Source organism: Hibiscus syriacus, unplaced genomic scaffold (genome assembly GCF_006381635.1).
Source record: "Hibiscus syriacus cultivar Baekdansim isolate YM2019G1 unplaced genomic scaffold, ASM638163v2 tig00110733_pilon, whole genome shotgun sequence".
In the NCBI taxonomy this organism is placed as follows: Eukaryota; Viridiplantae; Streptophyta; class Magnoliopsida; order Malvales; family Malvaceae; genus Hibiscus; species Hibiscus syriacus.
The window spans coordinates 1,386,736-1,409,007 of NW_024062845.1; the positions used below are offsets into that span (position 1 = coordinate 1,386,736).

At 37.0% G+C, this 22,272-nt stretch overlaps 1 pseudogene; it reads right to left on the bottom strand.

Annotated features, from left to right (window-relative positions):
- Positions 1 to 135: 135 nt before the first annotated feature.
- Positions 136 to 6,622, bottom strand: LOC120139282 (annotated as a pseudogene).
- Between the last annotated feature and the right edge of the window lie 15,650 nt (positions 6,623 to 22,272).

Consider the following 22,272-nt stretch of genomic DNA (forward strand, 5'->3'; position numbering starts at 1 on the left):
AGAAACCAAAGTCTCGTTTTTTTTTAGTTGGTTTGGTTGAAATGTTGCCATTTTACTTATTAATAATAACAATAATAGTTGAACTTATAATAGTAATGATAATAAAAGAAGAAACCGAAATCGGTGTTGTAATAGCCACTTTATTCTTCCCGGATTTGCTTTGTATGAATTGCAATTTCAAGACTCGAATAGATTCGTCTTTATTTGAATTGAAAGTGTCAAGCAATGCAGTAAATGCAGCAAAAGAATTAACAGAAACGAATAAGAGAAGCATTCTTTATTGAATTAGTTCATCTTTACTTCTCACTTACACCTATTATTTATAGCACACTTATAATAAACTCTAACAACTTAACAACCTGAAACTATTTCCTAACAACTTCCATATGATGGTTAGCCACATCCATCATCATCTCTCAGCTTACATGCATGGTATGCATGAGCACTCTAGCTCACGTGCATAAACTGCTTTAACCTATATCAACATTCTCTCCACTTCTTTCTTCTCCTCTTCTTTGACAAGATAACACTCGCAATTTCCCACGAAACTATTCAAATGCAGCCTTGGTCAGAGGCTTGGTTAGGCCATCTTCTATTTGAAACTCAACAGGAACATAACTAACCCAAAGAACACCAGCTGCAATCTTCTCATGAATAAAGTGAACATCGAGTTCAACATGTTTAGACCGAGCATGAAAAACCGGATTCACGTTCAAGGCCACATCACTTGTGTTGTAGCGCCAAATAACAGGTGGCTCCTGCAGGGACAACTCAATATCACGTAAAAGCGTCGTAAGCCAGGTAACCTCTATAGCAGACTCAGCAACACTCCTATACTCGGCCTCCTTTGTTGATCGAGAAACAATTTTTTGCTTCTTTGAGTTCCATGCAACCAAACACTCTCCAAGTAAAACACAATAACCAGACATGGATCGACAATCACTGGCATCACCATCCCAGTCAGCGTCAGAGAATGCTTTGACACACAGTCAAGCATCTCTTTTGAGAACATCAACCCATGATTAAGGGAACCTGCCAAGTAACGTAGAACTCACTTAACTGCTGCAAAATGACTCGTTCGCGGAGATTGCATGAACTGGGCTGCTTTATTAATTGCAAACGCAATGTTCGGTCGTGTATGGAAAACATACAGGAGAGCGCCCACAACACTTCTCTATTCTCTAGCGTTTTCATTAGATCACTAGCCTGACCATCAATCTTCGCAGCAACCATGGGAGTACATACAGGTGTTGCTTGACTCATGCTGGTTTTCTTCAACAGCTCACATATGTAAGCACGCTGATTTAACGGCAACCCAGTGCCAACCTTCTTAACCTCTATCCCAAGGAAGTAAGAGAGTTCAACGAGATCTTTAAGTGAAAACTAAGAACTAAGAAAACGAACAACCTGATCAATAGCTGAGACCGAAGTCCCTGTGATGATGATATCATCTACATACACTAAGGCATATGTACTGCAATTATCTTGGATTCGAACAAACAGTGATATATTTGCCTTTGACTCTATAAACCCTAACTCCAAAAAATAAGCTTTAAGCTTGTCATTCTAGTTATGTGTTTGTCAAAGACCATAGAGGGCCTTCTGTAGTTTACACACCAATGGAGTTCCATCCTCAGCACAGTGCTCAAACCCAGGTGGTTGGTGCATGTACACCACTTCGCTCAAGTCACCATTCAAGAACACATTGTTGACATCCACCTGTCTCAAGGCCCAGCCTCTTGCAACAACCATGGCTAAAAAAACATAAACTGTAGAAAACTTTACAACTGGACTGAACGTGTTTGTGAAATCGAACCCAGGGACTTGAGTGAACCCTTTTGCCACCAACCGCTCTTTGTACCTATGTACAAACCCATATGGGTTTTTTTTTAATCTTAAACAGCCACTTACAACCTACGACACTCCTTTCAACAGGTAAAGGAATAAGGCTCCACGTGCCATTTTAAATCAACGTTGAGTATTCAGCATGCACTGCATCTGACCATGGAGCAGATTGAAAAGCTTCCTCAGTAGTTGTTGGAACAACATCATCAAAATATATGGTGTACATTTTTGGCCTAAACACTCCACACTTACTCCTAGTTAACATAGGATGAGCATTAGCAACCACAAACCCTTGTTCTTTCATCAGATGGTGGATGTACTTCCAGGGCAACTTCACTAGTACCAGGCTCCTCAGGTATTGCAGTAAAATCATTGGTTGCACTCGATTATGCAGAACTATGGTTAGAAGTGTCTACAGACAGATCATCGAGTTTTGACTGTCGAGCAGTAGTAGTACAAAGTTTGCTAGTATCAACTATTATGTCAATGAACCTACTTAGCTATGAACGAGCTCTTGATTGTTCAGCAGGGCTATCCTGATCAAATGGAAAGCACCACTCATCAAATTTCACATGTCGAGACACCACTACCCGTTTCTCAGGTGTGAGACATAAGTACCATTTGTGTTGAGGGCTTATCCCTAAGAACGTTCATGGCTACGACTGAAAGTCGAGTTTATGATTGTTGAACGGTCTTAGATGAGGGAAGCACCGACACCCAAATACTTTAAGTGAGCCATAGTCAGGTTTTTTGTTGAACACACACTCGAAGGGAGATTTTCAAGCTAGTACCTTCGAAGGCAACCTGTTAATTAAGTGAACGCCATAACCACAGCATAAGACCAGTAGCTGATTAGCATGGATGCCTGTGCAAGAAGCACTAGAGCCAGCTCAATCACATGTTGGTATTTGCGCTTTATGACATCGTTCTGTTATGATGTGTGTGGGCAAGTAACACGATGACATATACAAGCTTTTGCAAGCACACGAGACAATCGATGATATTCACCGCCCCAGTTGCTTTGTACAGCCAAGATTTTTAACCCAAACTGTGTTGCTACAAGCTGCTGAAACATTAATAAGGCCTGTGTAGCCTGATACTTGTCCTTAAGCAGATATGGCCACGTGTGTCGAGTACAGGCATCAACGAAACTATAGTACCTAAAATCGTTTGAAATAACAGGCGATGTCCCCCATAAATTAGCAAGAACAAGTTGAAAGGGAGATTCATACATAGTAGTGGAATCTGAGAAGGGGAGTTTATGACTCTTTCCCATGTGACAAACAATACAACTTTCATTATCTTTTTGTTCAAAGTTTACATCAAGGAGCTTGCATATTTGCTCGTGAGTGGCATGAGCAGGGTGCCCAGGGCGCCTATGCCACATATCATACAAATGATTTGAAGTAACAACTTTGCTAGATACAAGACAAGTTCTCTTATTATGGCTATCATCAATTTGAAAAAGGTACAGGCCATCATTCTCTTGTCCCTGCAGCAGTACCTCACCAGTGGATTCATCATGAACACAACAACATAATGCATGGAATTTGAAATACACCTCGTTGTCCTTAGCAAGCTTCGAGACAGATAGAAGGTTTTTAGTTACCTTAGGTACATGAAGAAGGTCATTTAACAGTAAAGCTCTAGAAGAAAACACAAAACTGATTTACTAGTGGCTTGAATTGGAAGTAAACCACCATTACCAACCACTAATTTACCTGGTCCTGAGAATTTTTTTTTGGCTAAAAACCTTGGTCAAATATGCGGTTAAATGATGTGTAGCTCCAGAGTCCAGCACCCAATGGTCTCTCGTGCTAGTAGTGATATGGCTTTGCGGTTGTGATGAGAAGCATACCTGCCTTTCAGCCTTAGCTTTTGTGCAACATAAACACTCACTTATATCAAGAGGAGACGATTCTAGGCTGGTGAAGTTTACAGATCCCAAACCACCACGACTTATAGCTCGCTCAGTCGATCGGCCAGTAAATGTCTGATCGAACTTGTACCAGCAATCAACAATGAGGTGGCCATTTTTCCTACACAACTGGCGTTGAACACGTGGTCGACCATCGCCCCGACCTCTAGTTCGACCTCCAGCACTAGTTCCAAACCTGCCAGAAGACCGATCATGATACGTATGCTTAGCAGTCTTCGAGCTAGAACCAGATTGAGCAAAGTGAGCACTCATCGACAGAAACTCTTCTTGAGAGTCAAAACCAAAAATATGTGTTTCTGCATCGATCAACATCGAGCATATCTTGTCAAGGGACAAGGCATCTTTCATGGTGGTTATGAATGCAATATACGGTTGGTACTCTCGGGGAAGACCTTTTAGAATGCTCGTAACTTGTTCAGCCTGAGGAATTGGGCAGTCACAAGAGTCTAATGCATCACACACCTCTTTGATGTGAGTAAGGTACATGCGCATGCTGTCACTACCTTTCTTGAGTGACTGAAGTTTATAGTGCAAGCTGATGACCATCGTGGTAGACCGATTTGCAAAGAATTGCAGCACCTTGCTCTAGACAGCCGTTGCCATCTCCGCTCCAACAAACTGGGACAACAAATATGGGCTGATCGTGGACAGTAACCATGAAGCTAATGCAATGTCTTGTGCAACAAACTCCTCATGCAGTTCATTTGCCACCGAATCACCATTCTCATCCTCGATTGTTTCAGGAGGAGGACACGCCGCTCCGGTTAGTAATTGTTCCAGCCGATGACTGCGAACAATTAGCAAGATTAGTTGTTTCCAAAGTAGGAAATTGGCTTCATCAAGGATGATGTTAACTTTCTTGTTTGTGAAGGTCTTTCCAGCAGGAACCTCCAAGATCGAGAGCTTGGAACAACAGGCAAGGAACCTTAGAAACGTCCGACGAATGATACCTTGTCAAGCAATGCAGTAAATGGAGCAAAAGAACTAACAGAAACGAATAAGAGAATCATTCTTTATTGAATTAGTTCATCTTTACTTCTCACTTACACTTATTATTTATAACACACTTATAACAAACTCTAACAACTTAACAACCCTTAAACTATTTCCTAACAGTTTCCATATGATGGTTATCCACATCCATCATCATCTCTCAGCTTACATGCATGGTATGCATGAGTACTCTAGCTCACGTGCATAAACTACAACCTATCTCAACTAAAAGAGTGGGCAAAGCAGGCGTTTCTTTGGCACTGCATAGAGCCGAGTGGCTCGAGGTGTTGTGAGTCCAAAAACATCGCTCATGTCGAGTTCACTCGGCTTCATCCCATCAGGTAATTCCCACATAAAACAGTGAAGCAAATGAGCCATAGCCATATCCAGAGCATACAACCCGAGTTGCATACCCGGACATGACCTCCGACCCGAACGAATGGTATGAACTCGAAGTTGCTACCTTTGAAGTCTGGGATGCCTTCCCTGAAGAACCTCGATGGCTTGAAAGTATCAGCCTCTTCCCATGAATTCTTATCTCTCCCAATGGCCCATACATTGATCATCACGCGTGACTTGGTCGGGATTTGATAGCCGGCCACCAACGCATCCTCTGTCGTCTCGTGGAGCAAGAGCGGGATCGGTGGGTGGAGCCTTAGGGTTTCCTTGAGGATGCACTTCAGGTAGGTTAGTTTATCCATATCAGATTCTTCCACACGGCGGTCAAGTCCCACCACATCCGCTAGCTCCTGTTGGACTCTCTTCATTTCTTCTAGGTTTCTCATTAGCTCCGCCAAGGCCCACTCAATCGCTAACGCCACCGTCTCGGTCCCACCAAACATCACATCCTGAAAATTAAGCCAAAAAGATTTATTTAAAACAATCTACTATGTAATTACATACATTACGTGGGAAGGAAGTAATCGTACCATGATAATGGCTTTGATGTTATCTCTGGTTAATTTGATAGAATTTTGTAGATCCTCTGGTTCGTTTACTTGGGCTTCTTCACTGTAGAAAGTGAGTAAATCATCAACCATGTCGGTGTCACCGTCATCGGAGCTGCTTTTGTTCTTATACTTCTTCTCAATATGATCGTCGATGATGGCGTCGATGAACTTGTCTAACGCACTACGAGCTTTCTCGAGCCTGGTGTTGAGCCCTTGAGGATCAGCCCAACCCAGCCAAGGAATAAAATCGGCAATATTGAAAGCACCAAAAAGCTTAGAAATCTCTAGCTGGATCCTCATAAACTCGTCCTGCCCTTCTTGCGAAATAGTACCAAAAGCCGCCCTATAAATACTGTTCTTGGTGAGATTAAAGATCAACTCACCCATATTTATAGCCTTCCCAGTATTGGACTCCACAGCTTTCACAAGTGAGTCGACTTCATCTGGAATGGACTCCCATGACTGTGCTCTTTTCTTACTGAAAAGCTTCATCACAGTAAGCTTTCGCATCTGTTTCCAGAAAGGACCGTACTGAGCGAAAGCCATATCAGCCCTACCGTACGTTAAATAACTGATGGCGATGGTGGCCGGCCTGTTGGAGAATATGTTATCTTGAACCTGAAGGACTTGGCGAGCCATTTCGGGATTGGAAATGGCGACCATGTGTAAGAACCCCATCTTAAGGTGAAATATACCGCCGTATTTGTCAGCGAGTTTGGCAAGTCCACGGTGTGTTAACTGGTCCATCATCATCATGTTGCCGATGATCGGCAACCCTTTGGGTCCCGGAGGAAACGGTCTTCTACGGAGACGAAGGATGAGGCCTAAGAGAAGGAAAGGTGTAAGGAAAAGAAGGGCCATGGCTACTGCTTCCATGGTTTGTACGAAACAAAAATCTGCAACTCTTTGTATGTTGCTATTTTTTTGTCAAATTTATGGGGGCTTTTATACAGATTTTTCGGCAAGTTCATGTAGGAGTAGTGTGAATGTATAGATGTGTGAGCGCATAAATTGTTCCTTGACTAACACTATTATTTTTGTGTCCATTTCAATATAAACTATATTGTTAGTTGCATATGAAAGTAAGAATTGCTTGTAATAAATAAAAGTAAATACGTGTCAACATGAAAATTGTTTTTAAAAAGATTTTATTCTGCTCTAATTAAAACACCTATGTATGTAACAATAATGGAAATTTATATTAAACTTCAAAATTCTATATATAGGTTTTATAAAGAAACCTACGGGCTATGGCATGTGTTATCAAAAACCAAACAAGAAAATAGTATTTTAAAACCAAATTATTTTCATATTCTTAATTTTACAATAAATATAATTATTTTTAATGAGGCTCTTAACTTAAGATAGTTTAATAAAATAATTTATCGAGCAAAAAAATCAATTATCATAGTATATAATTAAATAATGCATATTTGAGGACTGCTTAACTTGTTTAATCAAATAATATTAGTGTATCTATAATTGAAAAAGAAAACCTGACACGAAGTAGTTTAGAAATAAATTACAAATTAAATGAGGAACAACCATGTCCATGCATATTAAATAAAAACAAAAATATCAAAGGCAAAGGTGAGAGCTTTGATGCCAGACCTTGGGGTGAATTCACGTGATAATGTTCTCGAATTTTTTTTTTTCACGATATGGTGCACATCCCAGATTAATTGTTGAAATGGGGTGAATTCTACAGTGATCGCCATAGGACGCCATGCAATCCAGGAGATCTTGTAGGACGCCATGCAATCCAGGCGACATACGAGCCATACAAGCCATATACGAGCCATACGAGCCAATGGAGAGGTCGCCATGCAGTCTTATACGAGGAGAGGTCGCCATGCAGGCTTAGACGAGTCGTACGAGCCAATAGAGAGGTCGCCATGCAGCCTAGGCGACCTTGTAGGTCGCCATGTAGTCCCGGCGACCTTATAGGTCGCCATGTAGTCTCGGCGCCATTCCCATCATCCATGCACATGCAGCCACAACTTAGATTCCTTCACGTGCTCCCCGCTGCATGCCTACAGCTCCCAATGCATGCATGTGAACCATTTGAGCCAATGCATGCATGTGAACCATTTGAGCCGTGAATTATTGGTACAATAATTGAACCATTGCTGCGTGAAATCAGCTGATGCTATCATAGCTGCAATTGCACAATTATTGGTGAAATAATTGAGGCAGCCGGTTATATATGGGGTGTGCATTATCCTGAGAACATAAAAGAAAGAAAGAAAGGGAGAAGAGATTGCAGAAGAAAGGGAGAAGAGATTGCAGCCGAGAAAGAAAGAAAGGGAGAAAGGAAAGTAAGAAGAAGAAAGGGAGATAAGGTAAATTTTTTTATATTTAAATTAGTTTATTATTATAAATGTTTAATTTGTTAGTTTAGGGTTATATGATTGTTAGTTTAAGATATAGTATACATAAATTAAAAATTATTTAATTAGTATATGTTTGATAGTTATATAGTTAAAAAATAATTAATTAGTTTGTTTTGTTAATAGTTAGTTATATAAAAAAAATTATTTAATTAGTTTGTGTTAGTTAAATAGTTAAGTTATATTTGTTTGTTGAATTTATATTATATAAAAAATTAGTTAGTAAGTTTATTAGTAGTATATTATAATGAAAAATAGTTTATTAGTTAGTTTTAGTTATATAAAGGAATATTTTATTAGTTGTTTAAGGGTTTAGCGTTACTTTAACTTATATTTTAAAAAGTTTAGTTTGTTATTTATTATTTATAAGTTATTATATTAAGTTTAGTGTTGTAAATTAGTTAGTTAGTTTATATTAGATTATTAAATGATTTTTTAATATTGTTGTTTAATTTTTTTTACAGATTCATTCCAATGGCTGACCAAATTCCACTGTTGAGGCTTGACAATGAACATATTTCAAGTCATTTGGGAATAATGGTGAATAAAATATTTGTTTAATGAATTATAATTAATAATATTTGAATATTATTTTATGATTGTGATAATTTTTGAAATATTTAATTGTAGGACGAGCAGCGAGTCCTTCGTCTTCGACTACATAAAGTGCCCAAGCCACACCCACTAATAGAAGAAAATTTGCAAGAGGCTGGATTTTGGTATATAACATTTGTGCGAGATTACAAGTTGGTCCCAGGTTTGATCAGTGCGTTGATTGAACGTTGGAGACCAGAAACGCACACGTTTCATTTGCCGTGTGGCGAATGCACGATAACTTTGGAGGATGTGGCAATGCAACTCGGGGTCCAAACTAATGGGATGCCAGTGGTAATGTCACATGAGGTTAATAAGGTGGAACAACTTTGCAACTTGTTTCTTGGGAAAGCGCCCGTACCACCAGAGTGTAAAGGGTGGCGGGTGAGGTTGTCATGGTTGAAGAATGAATTTCAACTTCAATCAAATAGTACGGAGCACGAAATTATATATGCAACACGAGCATATATATTACAATTGATTGGGGGAATTTTGATGCCTGATAAATCCGGTAGTTATGTTCACACTCAGTATCTTCTTTTTTTAACAAATTTTGAGAATTGTAGGCAATATAGCTGAGGTTCGGCGATATTGGCGTTCTTGTATCGTGAGATGTGCAAGGCGTCATTAGTTCCTGGGACAAATCCGATCATACGTTTGCAAAATGGAAATCCTTCAATACATGCCTTGAATGCCCAAAATAGTCTATGAAATATTTTCTTCCCTGGCAGAAGTTGACCTTCTTCGTCATATGCGGGCATGGTTTGAGACTTCACTATAGTTCCTGGGATAAATCGCTTCATTGCTTGTAGCAAATGTGGTAGCTCATTGTACGATGTATCCCAATCTCCATACGTCAACTTCATTGCCTTCATTTTCGCATTCCACACCTTGCCATATTTTACTTGATATCCAAATTGGCTTCGAATAGATGCAGCTAACACTGAACAAGATATCCTTGGATCCTTTTCAACCATCGCCTTCACGTATTCACATATTACATCGGAGTCCAATAGTCGGTGGTCTTGTTCGATGGAGTTTCGCAAACATGTGTGCGAACCATTGTACCTCGTGATGACCCAAACATCGTGCCTTTGATTTTTCAACACTCTGATCTTCCACTTGCACTCTGGGCCATATTTTACACACTTTGCGTATAGGGTTTTCTGGTTGGACTCTGCAACATGGACATCAACATGGCATTTGATGCAGTACTCTTTAATCGCCAGCATAGCTTCATTTTTTCCTCTGAATTGCACCCCAACTGAAAATTCAACAGAATTATCGAATGATTCAGTCATTTGGTACGGAGGTAAATGTTGCATGTCTGGGAATTCAGGTGCCCTCATTGCATCATAGTCTATCTCGTACATGTGAGGAGTAGCTTCATACGGTGTCGGAACTTCATCAATTGCACCTCCACCAAAAATATTTTTGTCGCCGCCCAAACGGGTTCTTCAGTTTCTTCATCTTCGCTTGAATCATCATGAATTTCTCCCCATCGATTTCAGCGTCAATATCAACAACCAATTCCGGTATGTTTCTCGTCTCATACTCTGCTGCTGTAGATGTCCCCCCGACTTCATTTACACTTTCCAATAGTGCCATAAAACTGTTCGGGAACCTGTATGTCGGCTCCTCAAACTGACTATATAAAGCCATTTCAGATGGATTTTGAGCCACACCTCTTGATGACCCAGGAACATCACATATGTTACGCACATCAACAAATAATTCAATAAATGCTATATTGGTTGACTCATGTAATCCAACCATGGTTCCAATATCATCATCTTCTTCAAGTGGAACTGCAGCATATCTGACTGGGTTAGAGCATATCATAAACCTATACCTCAAACCATCAACTGCAGCTCAAATTTTTCTTTCTATCTTATGCTTCATTTCTATAAATGTGATGTCTTTTTTGAACATCATATTTATTGGTTTTTCAGACTGAAAAACTACTCCGACCTCATTTTCCATAATCTGTCCATTATAATGGACAATCGTGAAAAAGTTGTTGCTCATTTTCTCTACAAATAAAAAATAAATTAATTTAGATTAAAAAATTAGATAAGATAATTTCATAAATTATTAAATAATATAATATTTATAAATGATCAAATAAAATTTATTATTTAACTTGATTGATGCTTACTAATAAACCTAATAATGATTTGATAATTACTATTAATCTAATGATTTGATATTTAATGATTTAATAATAATATGATTTAGTCATAATCACTAATAATTATTTATTATAAATATTTAATGATTTAGATTTGATACTAATCATTTAGTAATTATTACTAATAATAATGATTAGTTTGATAATATTTTTTATTTTTTAAAAATATCAAACAAATTTGTTAGGCAAAACTGTCGAGATAATGTTCTCGAAATAATTATTTCGCGAGATAATGCGTTGTCCGGATTATTTCATTCAATTAATTTTTACTTCTTACTAATATACACATACAATGTAAATTAAACAAAATATTTTTAAAACAACACTAAATATTTTAAACACAATATTTTTTAAAACGGAAATTATCTCGCACAAATTAGTTTATATAATCTAATATAAACTTACTAACTAACTATTTACACATACACAACAACAAAAAATGGACAACAAAAATAATAAATTACTCACGTCCTTATGCCTTCTTCCTTTACTTTCTTTTCCTGCCTTGTTTCTTTCTTCGAATCAATCTGTACGTGGGCAAATATTGTGAAATAATGTCATGTATGTGTAAACAAAATATTTATTTAAACAATAATAGCTCCCACAAATTAATTTTATATAATCTAATATTATAATATACCTTAAACTAATAAACTATTTCTTTATTATAATATAACTTAGTTAAAATAACAAACTAATTAAGCACTAATTAATTTTTTTTAATATAACTTCAACTTCAACGAACAACCTAATATACGTTTAAAGACACTAACAAATTAATTAATATTTTTTATATTTAATAACTTAAACTAAGAAACTAATTAACTAATTTTTATATAATATAATATATAACTTAAACTAATAAACTAATATAATAACTTAAACTAACAAACTAATAATTTATACTAACAAACTAATTAACTAGATTTTAGTTTTACCCTAAACCCGAAACTAACAAACTAATAATTTCATATAATAAACTAAATTAAACAATAAAAAAATTACCTCACGAACTATGTTTGAGCCTTTATCTTCTTTTCTTCTTCTTCCTTTTCTTTCTCTCGGCAAAGTTTATATGTGCTTATGCTTCTGGTTCTGCTTGTGCTTCTACCCTAAACCCCATATCCTTTATATAAAGCAACTGAGCGTTGGACAGAGTCATTAAATTTGATTGTTGAAGCAAATAATATTAGCATTGCATCGTCTAACTATTGAGCATTGAAAGGCTGACAGCTAAATTAACGCTGCAATAACGCAACTATAGATGCAACACATACAGCTACGGGTGCAGGAATCTCTCAGCTATGATGCAACGCATGCATGCAGCTACAGTAGCAGCTACAGGAATCTCCCAGACCTTGGTCGCCGAGACTCCATGGCGACCTACCTACCACGCCGCCGTGACCTACACCGTTCGACGTGCATGGCCCATGCACAGTTCCCACGTCCCATGCACAGCATGCATCCCCTCCCCCATGCATTCCCACGTCCCATGTTGATTGCATGGCGACCTATTCCTTTGCAAAATACACACAGGTCGCTCGGATGCCATGGCGACCTCCAAGGTCGCCCGGATGCCATGGCGACCTCCAAGGTTACTGTAGAATTCACCCCATTCCAGCAATTAATCCGGGATGTGCATTATATCGTGAATAAAAAAGTTCGAGAACATTATCTCGTGAATTCACCACTAGACCTTGAGAGCATTTCACATCGCTATCTGCCTGGAGACATTGGAACCGCTGACATTTTCATCTCACCGTTTTTCATTTATTTATTTTTTCAAATGAAATGGAGAAAAAGAAATATGTCATTTTTAATCAATATTTATACTTCACTAAAAATAATTAATACTTAAAATCTAAGACAATGGGTGAAGAGATTGCGCGTTTTAGCATCACCTTAACATCATTGTTGCGTCTGATATTAAAGAAAACTTCCATTCAAACCTGTTTTCATTATTTTATAATTTTGTCGATTGAAAAACCTATTTCAATGTCCCTATCAACTTGGAAAGCATCCTTATCGGATACAACAGTTTTCACTTCTCATTCACCTGACTTTAAAGATCAAAATTCGTTTCACTTATTCTCTTCTACTCAAATTTAAGATTTCATATAAAAATTATTAATTAATTCAATTTTAACCATTTTATATGATTTTAACTATTTATTATTGCCAGTGTTTGGGATACCTTCTTATGTTGGTATCTTCTTTTTTTCTAATTCTATTCAGGATTTCTATTAAAAAAATTAATTTTTTAAATTTAATAATTAAAAATCAAAGTCGTAATTGTATAGGTCTAAAATGTAGCCTCACCAACCAAGCCCAGGAACTTGAGTCAAATGAAATGTTGATAAGTTGTTAGTTTATGTCATGAACAATACGGGATAGAGATAAAAATTTATGTTAAATATGAACCTATAAATTTATATGGGAAAAAGAATTTATAAATTTTAGGAAAAAAACCAAATAATTAATAATATATATAAAAAGAATAAATTATATGAAAATTTAATTTTTTAATAAAAACGACCATTTCCGGCTGTCCTATCTCGTGATCCATTCTTTCAACTATAATTTAAATGTGCTTTGGATTTGACCAGCCATTCCCAAAGGAGGTCTATAAGTTCCAGAAGGTCGGGGATTGAAACGGTGGAGAGTATAAGATTTGTCCACCATGTAATTAAGCAAAGAAAAAATCAATCTTTACTTACTGTTTGCTGTCAATATCCACAACTACAGCCCTTTCACTTCAATTCATAACCCTCAATTCTTTGCTTGGACATCCCCCCTCTATCTCTCTTATGAATTGGAAAGACAAAAAAGTGCAAAGGTAGAGAGTATAAGATTTGTCCACCCTGCAATTAAACAAAGTAGAAATCAATCTTTACTTACTGTTTGCTGTCAATATCCACAACTAAAACCCTTTCACTTCAATTCATAACCCTAAATTCTTTGCTTGGACACCCCCTCTCTCTCTCTCTCTCATGAATTGGAAAGACAAAAAAGTGCAAGGTCTCTTTTACCTAAAACCAATGGACTCACTCAACAGAAGCTATGTGTTTACATTGGATTCAGTATATACACGGACAAATGTTAAATTTTATGTCAAGGAAGCAAATTTAAATTTTAGTATATGACAAACATCAACGAATCTAAAAATATTTTTTAAGACAAACACACATGTATTAATTACACTAAATTTTTGAATAGGATGAGCATAAATAAAACTTCAGGATAGCACAATTAATAAAATAGATAATTAACAGAAGAAACTTCAAATTCCAATCTAGAATATATATATATATATATAATTCAATCATGGTTTGAAACTAGGGTTATTTAAGAAATGAATTGTAAACATGCACGAACCAACTTACCTCAGTGGTTAAAGAAATTGTTGTTGTTCTTAGAGGTCATGAGTTCGAGCACCAACGACTGCAGTAAGGTGATTGAGCATTTATTATCAAACCTCAGAACTGCGTCCATAGGGCTTACCCTAAGCAGTAATGTTTCAGTAAAACCTCATAAATTATAATGTAGTTTAGTTTTTTAAACTCGTAGTTTAAAACCCTCCCCCCGTGCACCATTTGTAGTTCCCCAGAACTGCGTCCATAGGGCTTACCCTAAGCATACAGCAAAAAGAAGCCAACCTAAGGATATGCCTTGGGGCCTATGTATCCTTAGGTCCGTAGGGCTTACCCTAAGCACACAACAAAGGGAGCCAACTAAGGGAGCATCTTGGGGCCCGAAAGCCTACCCAAGAGTCACATTAGGTCCGTAAAGTTTTACCAGCTTGATCAGAGTTGTACCTCCGTACTTCAGTCTTACCCAAAATCGATATTTCAAAAATACAATTTATACAGTAAGCATAATTTCCATAAATCCGTAATCATCATAATTTTATACCAGTGAAAACCAATAATCATATATCAATCATAGTCCATAAGCCATCACCAGTAAGTTGGTGCATCAATAAACAGTAAACCATAAATTTCGGTGTACCACATGTCAAAATAGATAAAACAATTAGGTGATACATAGGGAATACACCTTGATAATATGGTCAAACAGTAGATCTATTGAGCACCGGCCTCGCCACGCTTTACTATAGTTTTCAAACCTAATTATTAACAACACTAAGTTACTAGCGAGGCAACATAATTAATTTATAAAATCGGAAGGTTTACGAGTCATACGAGTGAATACTATGTCACGTGATTTATCATATCGAGAGGAGCTGGGTTGAGCTGTCGAGTGATCAGAAGAGTCTCTTGTACCTTTAAATAACAATAACTAATCAGCCTCAAGTCTTAATTTAATCATTCGAAGTTAAAACTCTTAAGTACATATGCATGTTCGAGTTTGACTGGTAATTTAGAGGCTTTCGGGTTCGAATTTGGCAAAATGTACTTTAGAACTAGACTCAAGACTTCAAAACCAGACTTTGGACGTCGAAGAACAGAAAATAAGGATTTTTAGAAAATTTGACTTTTTCGGTCAAAGTCAACGGTCAAGGGGTTGACTCGGTCAAAGTCAACGGTCAATGAGTTGACTAGGTCAAGCAGGTCGGGCATGCGAGTCGAATCGGCCACGGGCCGGGTCGAACAACACATTAGAACAGCTGTTCACCACTCAGTGAACTTTCCCCACGCGCAGAGGAGGCGCGTGAGGGCGTATGGCGGCCTGTGGGGTCCGAAAAATTCTACAAAAAATTCTACAGCTATTTTATGGGATTTTGAGACACTTACCAAGCTCGGTTAAAAACTTTGAACGGCGTAGAGCTCGATTTTAAAATGTCAGAAACATTATCTTCCTCACCCCCTCACACGCCAGCGACAACGGAGACAATAAGGACACTGGTAGTCTCAGAACGATGCAAGGAACACGATGGTGCGGGAAGTGTCGAGAATGGAGCCATTTTGCGTCAACATTTAGGGCGTTAGGTAGCGTTTCATGGTAATAGTTTTGAGGGGTTTTGTTCCCTGGTCAACGATGAACCAAACGGGAGTGGTGGCGCGAGCTGGAACGCCCGGACGATGTCGAATTTGTTTATGGAAGAAGGGTCGTTAGGGAGGAAATTTGGGGATTTTGGGATTTTAATCCCGAGCCTTAAGGTTAACATATATATCTTCCCAAAAAAATAAACATCAACAGTGTTTACCATAGTGGTAGGGACGTGGGTAATCATACTATGTCCCAGTCGAAACCCCGCGGCAGCACTCATTCCCTTTTTCATTTATTAATTTTTTCTCAACCGACAAAAAAATGTGTATATTTGGGTTCAAGTCCCTAAATTTTTTCTTACTTTCTAAAATAACCTACAAGTTCTAAAAACTTTCAATTTGGCCTCAAATTTCACCAAATTGATTAATTTTTTTCTAGATTGCGACAATTCTCCCCCTCTAAAAGAAATTTCGTACTCGAAATTTACCGTGCAGTAAACAAATGTGGAAACTGAGTCTTTATGGATTCTTCTGTTTTCCAGGTGGCTTCTATAAGACCACACTTACTCCACTGAACCTTTACCATCGGAATACGCTTATTCCTCAGCACTCTCTCATCTCGATCCAAGATCTGAACCGGTTCCTCATCATAGGATAGATCTGTCCTCAACTCAACATCCTCTGATTGAATGATGTGATTAGGGTTTGGAAGTTAGAGTCTTAACATGGAAACGTTAAAAAACATCATGAATTCGACTGATTTGAGGAGGAAGCTCTAACTGATATACAACTAGTCCTACTCTCTTTAGGATACAATATGGTCCAAAAAATCTTGGACTCAATTTACCTTTGCGCCCAAATCTCAGCACTTTCTTCCATGGAGATACCTTTAAAAATACTTGATATCCAACCTCAAACTCAATGTCTTTTCTTCCCTGGTCATCATAAGACTTATACCGGTAAAATGCCTTCTTCAGGTGGTCACGGATCAATCTGACTGTGTCCTCATTCTTACGCACTAACTCGGGTCCCAAAGTCTGTTTATAATGCAATTCAGTCGAACAAATCAAGGTGCGACACTTACGTCCATACAGTGCTTCGTACGGTGCCATACGAATGCTGGCATGGTAGTTGTTATTGTAAGCAAATTCAGCCAAAGGCAAAAAGTTCTACAAACTACCACGAAAATCAATCACGCAGCCCCATAACATATCATCCAGAAATTGAATCACTCTATCTGATTGACAATCAGTCACGGGTGGAAAATCGTATAAAAGTTCAATCTCGTGCCAAGAGCCTCAGGAAGTGCTTTCCAGAATCTCGAAGTAAATCTCGGATCTCGATCGAAAATGATAGATAACAGAAAAAACATGCAATCTGATGATCTCTGAGATATACAATCTACCCATTTTATCCAAAGAATAATTTACCCGTACAGGAATCAAGTAAGCTGACTTTGTAAGTCTGTCAACAATCACCCAGAATGAATCCTTTATCGAAGGAGTCATAGGCAGGCCAGTTACGAAATCCATAGTAATACGCTTCCATTTACATTCGGGAATCTTGATAGGTTGTAACAAACCTGACAGATGCTGGTGCTCTGCCTTAACTTGTTAACAAGTTAAACACCTAGCCACAAAATCAGAGATTATCTACGATCGTTTTCGTTCGAGTGACGATTATTATATATATGTTATTATATATATAATAATATTATATTACAAATATTATTATTTATAAGGCATGAAGGCTCGATTACAAAGTAAGGCACACATGCCTATTTCTAAGAGGACAACCCAATTACAAGGCGCACATGCTCGATTACAACAGAGCCTGAGTCAGATGCAAGCCCAAACTCATCCAGGCCTAGATCCAGCGAGCCAAGTGAGAAGCCCCACCAGCAGTTAGGGTTTTATCTCTACTCCAGCACCGCACAACTCTCCATTGCACGATCAGATGGAGATCCAATGGTCCAGAAGCCATCCAGCAGAAACCCTAAGGTATCATTGTAACCCTAGGGTCTATTCCGGCCACCGCCTCCTACAGATCCATCCAAACACTGCCACGACGCTACCGACACTCCAGAGCTCTCCTGAAGGCTCTAGAAGATCAACTAGCAGCGCACAACTCACCAACCCTAGGGTGAGTCACCTCTGTAGCTCCGGTGACTCACCGGGGTATAATCTTTTAACAGGTCCAAAGGGAGCATTGAAACTCCCTATAAATAGGGATGCACCTTCAATGAAAAAAGGAAGAAACCTAACAACCAAGCCACAAGAAAATATAAGAAAATATAGAGATAGGGTCGAGGGAATATTACCTTCATCGTAGCATCTACACACCTACACACGGCGTTGGAGAAGTCGAACTTCAAAGGTAAAAATCCTAGATCTACGTTGATTTAGGGGTTTTTAGAATAAAAAGCTGTCGGATTCGGCTTTATGAGGGTTCGGGGTATATTTTTGGAAAAGGGCCGATTGGGGTATATTTATACCCTCCCCAAAACTATGTCGTTTTGGGGAGGGGCTTCAGTGTAATTAAGAAATGGCTAAATTTCGTGCGTGGTCCTTCTAGCTTTGTAAATCTTTAATTTTGGTCTTGAAATTAGGTTTTTCGTGTATTTCAATTTTAGTTTCGCATTTTAATGATTTTTATTTTAGTCCATATTATATTAATATATATGTTATAGGTAAAATTATGTATTTAGTCCCTTAAATATTAAAAAAGTATATTTTAATCCCGAAATAATTTAGGTTAAAATATATAATTAATATACAACCTTAATATTATTTTGAAGTAGGTTAAGTAATGATATTATTTTATATTTTAGTCAATAATTATTATTATAAGACTAATTATAGTATTAATATACTTTTATATATTAGGATAAGTTTATAATATAGTTTCAACATTAAATATTATAATAGTATCAATAATATTTATGTTAAATATTTAGTATTTATATTAAGACTAAAAAGAAAATTTATCAATTACTGCAAAGACACTTAATTAATAAATATCGGTACCAATTTTGGGCCTTTTGGGGGTGCTAATCCTTCCCCATACGTAACTGACTCCTAAACTCATTTTTCTGGTAAACTGACCCGAGTTGTATTATTTTAATATTATTCTTAGGAATTTTTTATTAAAATAATATGACATTTTTTGTGACCAATCTCACCGAATTAAAAGATTGGTGGTGACTCTACAATTTGGTGTTTAATCTGATTCATGGAAAATAAACACTTACTTTTTCGAGACTAGTTACATCTTTTGGGGTGTACTATTTGCACTATCTGTCGCCAGGGCAGAGAAACGTCTCGACAGTTTGGAGACTTTGCTGGGGATTTTTTTTTTAAAAAAATGAGAGTCTAGCCACCAATTTATTAATTATTCGTCTTTACAGTAAATAATAAATTTGTTTTAATTTTGTTTTGATTATTTTTATTATTTTACTAACCTTTTGTTTTTACGTGTACAAATTTAATTTTGGGTAATTAAAATAGAATAATAGGTTGTATATTATTTTTTATTTTATGCTTTTCCTCACCCACTGTGCATTGCATTCATGACATGAGTTAAAACCCAGCTCTTATCATATTTAAGTGAATGAGAAGCTATTCCCTCTTGTGGTTTTCACCTCCGTATGGGATAGGGGACCATTCTTTGAGCTCACACATTATGTTCCTAGTGTGGTTTTCACCTCCGTATGGACTCAAGGAAGTGTGTTCCTTCGAATTGAACTTAATCCGAAAGTCTGTAATGGACTAGGATTATGGGTTTGGCAGTCCAAGGGGGCACCAACAAAGGACAATTCGTTGACCCTTTTACTCTAAAGCCAAAACTCAGCATATAGCAAACTTAGAACTGGAGTCTAGGTGAAGCCTAACCTAAATGAGTTTTGTAAGATTAATACACAAAGGAAAAGCATGATTCTTTTTATTTTATTTATTATTATTTTATTTTCAGAATAAATGCATGCGAACTAGAAATCATATGGTTAGGTTATTTTTCCAAACAAATCATGCAACTAGAAAGCATGAGGTTAGGGTATGATTTTTTGTTTTTACTAACGAGTTTTTGTATATAATTCTGAAAATGCAAATATTAATTATTCTGTTTGCATTTGCACAATCATAACATACCCAAGGGTGTTGATTCAAGAGTGATTATCAAAGGTTTTCATTATGGACAAAGGGTTTCATAATCAAGTAAACTGTGAAGCAGCCAAAGAAGTATATCTCAAGGAAGCTTTTAAAATAATGAAAGGATATGCACATAAAAATCCTATTAGATTGGTACCGAAAGCTTTTTATGGTAAGAGCATCATTAGGAACAATCATAAGGAAGAGAATTTTTATGAAGCTCAAGCCCGTTTTTGGAAAGACGAAACAAGAAATTGAGCACAGAGGTTGAAGCCATGCTTGATGATTTTCGAAAGTCAATCAAACCTTCAAAGATGTTGGACTAGGAAATACCCCTGAAGAATGGATGACATAAATCATTAAACTGAAGAGTGATGCTAAGCACTAGAAAAAGATACATAAGGATCAAACCAAGAAATTCTCCTATGACTTTCAAATTGCTAAGGAAATATACAATGCAGCAATCACCAATTTGGAAAAATGTCAAGCTAAAAACCAGATATTGAAGAAGGAAATAGCCACACGAAAACTTAATATCTAGTCCATCAATGTGAGATTAATGCTGAATTAAAATCTACTAGAGCTTAGAATCATACATTGCTGAAAATAGTGGATGAATATGGAGATCTGGTACAAGAACTTCTTGAACATAAAGGTTCTTTGATAAAGGAAAATGAACAATATTGTTTTCAACTTCAGGAGATGACAGCAAGATTAAAGAAAAAGATAATGACTTGAAGAAAGCTGATGCTCAAGCAAGCAAGGTAGCCCACAAGTTGGTGAATTTAGCTGGTTTTACAAGGGAGCTGAAACAAGATGACAATCTGATTCTGGAGCATAAATGGAAGTTAAATTGGCTTTTTAAGGAAATAGAGACATTAGGAGGGAAATATTTACATTTATATTTTTATTCATGCTTTGCATAACATCACATGAGAGTAATCAGTGAAAGATTTTGGAATCAAGAGTTCTAAAAATCAGGGGAAGGACTTAAAAAAAGGATTGAAAGCAATGAATGAAATATTAACTCGAGTTGGAAGGATTGAGAGAATCCAAGAATAACTTGTGGAAATTCAACGAGAAATGCTTGAAGAAACAAGAATATTCTAAGCCGAGTCTATGGAACAAATGTATGAAATGATGAGTATGATGGGTACTCTATTATATGGGGATAAAATGTTAGAAGACCCTTATTGAGCATGAAAAAATGAAGGCCTCAGGAAAAAGTCTGGAATTCAATATGAAAAATGACCAAGAACCTGTTGTTGAATATATAAATCCAACTCATTTTCACGGATCAGGAAATATGACAGATAACATGGACATTGAAGTGGTTTAAGTAAGGGAAACATGAAACAAGTTTCATTGAAAATGGATAAAAAAAAAAAAAAGAAAAAAGGATGACACATTTTTTTCTAATTCCCATTTTGTATTCAGAGTTGTTACCCTTTCTCTTTGAAAGTGGTCTTGTGACTCCCATCCCTCCTAGTACTTATCTGCATCCAAATTGGAAAAATTTCAAGAATCTATGCAATTATCATTATGGAGATTTTGGTCATTCCACAAAAAATTGCATAATGCTGAAATTAAAAGTGCAAGACCTTATGGTAGAAGGGTTGTTATGTTTTGATAAAAGGAAACCTAAGCTCCTCAGAAACTCAAAGCTGATTGGGAAAGAGAAATGTTCAAGTCATCTCTCTCAAGACGTTGATCAAAAGTCAGATATTCAAAGCAAACATTTTCAAGAATGCAATAGTAAAGAAACGATCATATCAAGGGAATCTCTACCTTGTTTTCCTTCAATCTCATGTAGCAAGTTATATGACAAATTACATGAAGCCCAACTTATCGCCCCATGTCTGGCTAAACCTTTGGTACCTCCTTACCCAAGATGGTATAATAAAAGGGTCTTTTGTGAGTATCATGCGGGAATCGGAGGACACTTCATCAAAAATTGTGGCAACTTCAAACGACTAGTTCTAGATCTTCTAACTCATGGAGTTATAGAAGTGGATGCTGACAGTCAATCCATTTTGATCAAACATTTGAGAATCAACCCCAAGAATGAAGTTGATAATGTCAAAACAAATGAAGGATCAGACAAAGCCAAGGCAGATGAAGTATGTATGGCAGATTTAACTCTCAATACTTCTTTCAAGCTAAAAGATGATACAAGAATAAGAAATGAAAAATCAAAGGGAAAGGTAATCCGAGACTGGCCTACAAGTTTAAAAAGAAGCAAGGTAGATACAATCTTGGAGACACCTATATCAATC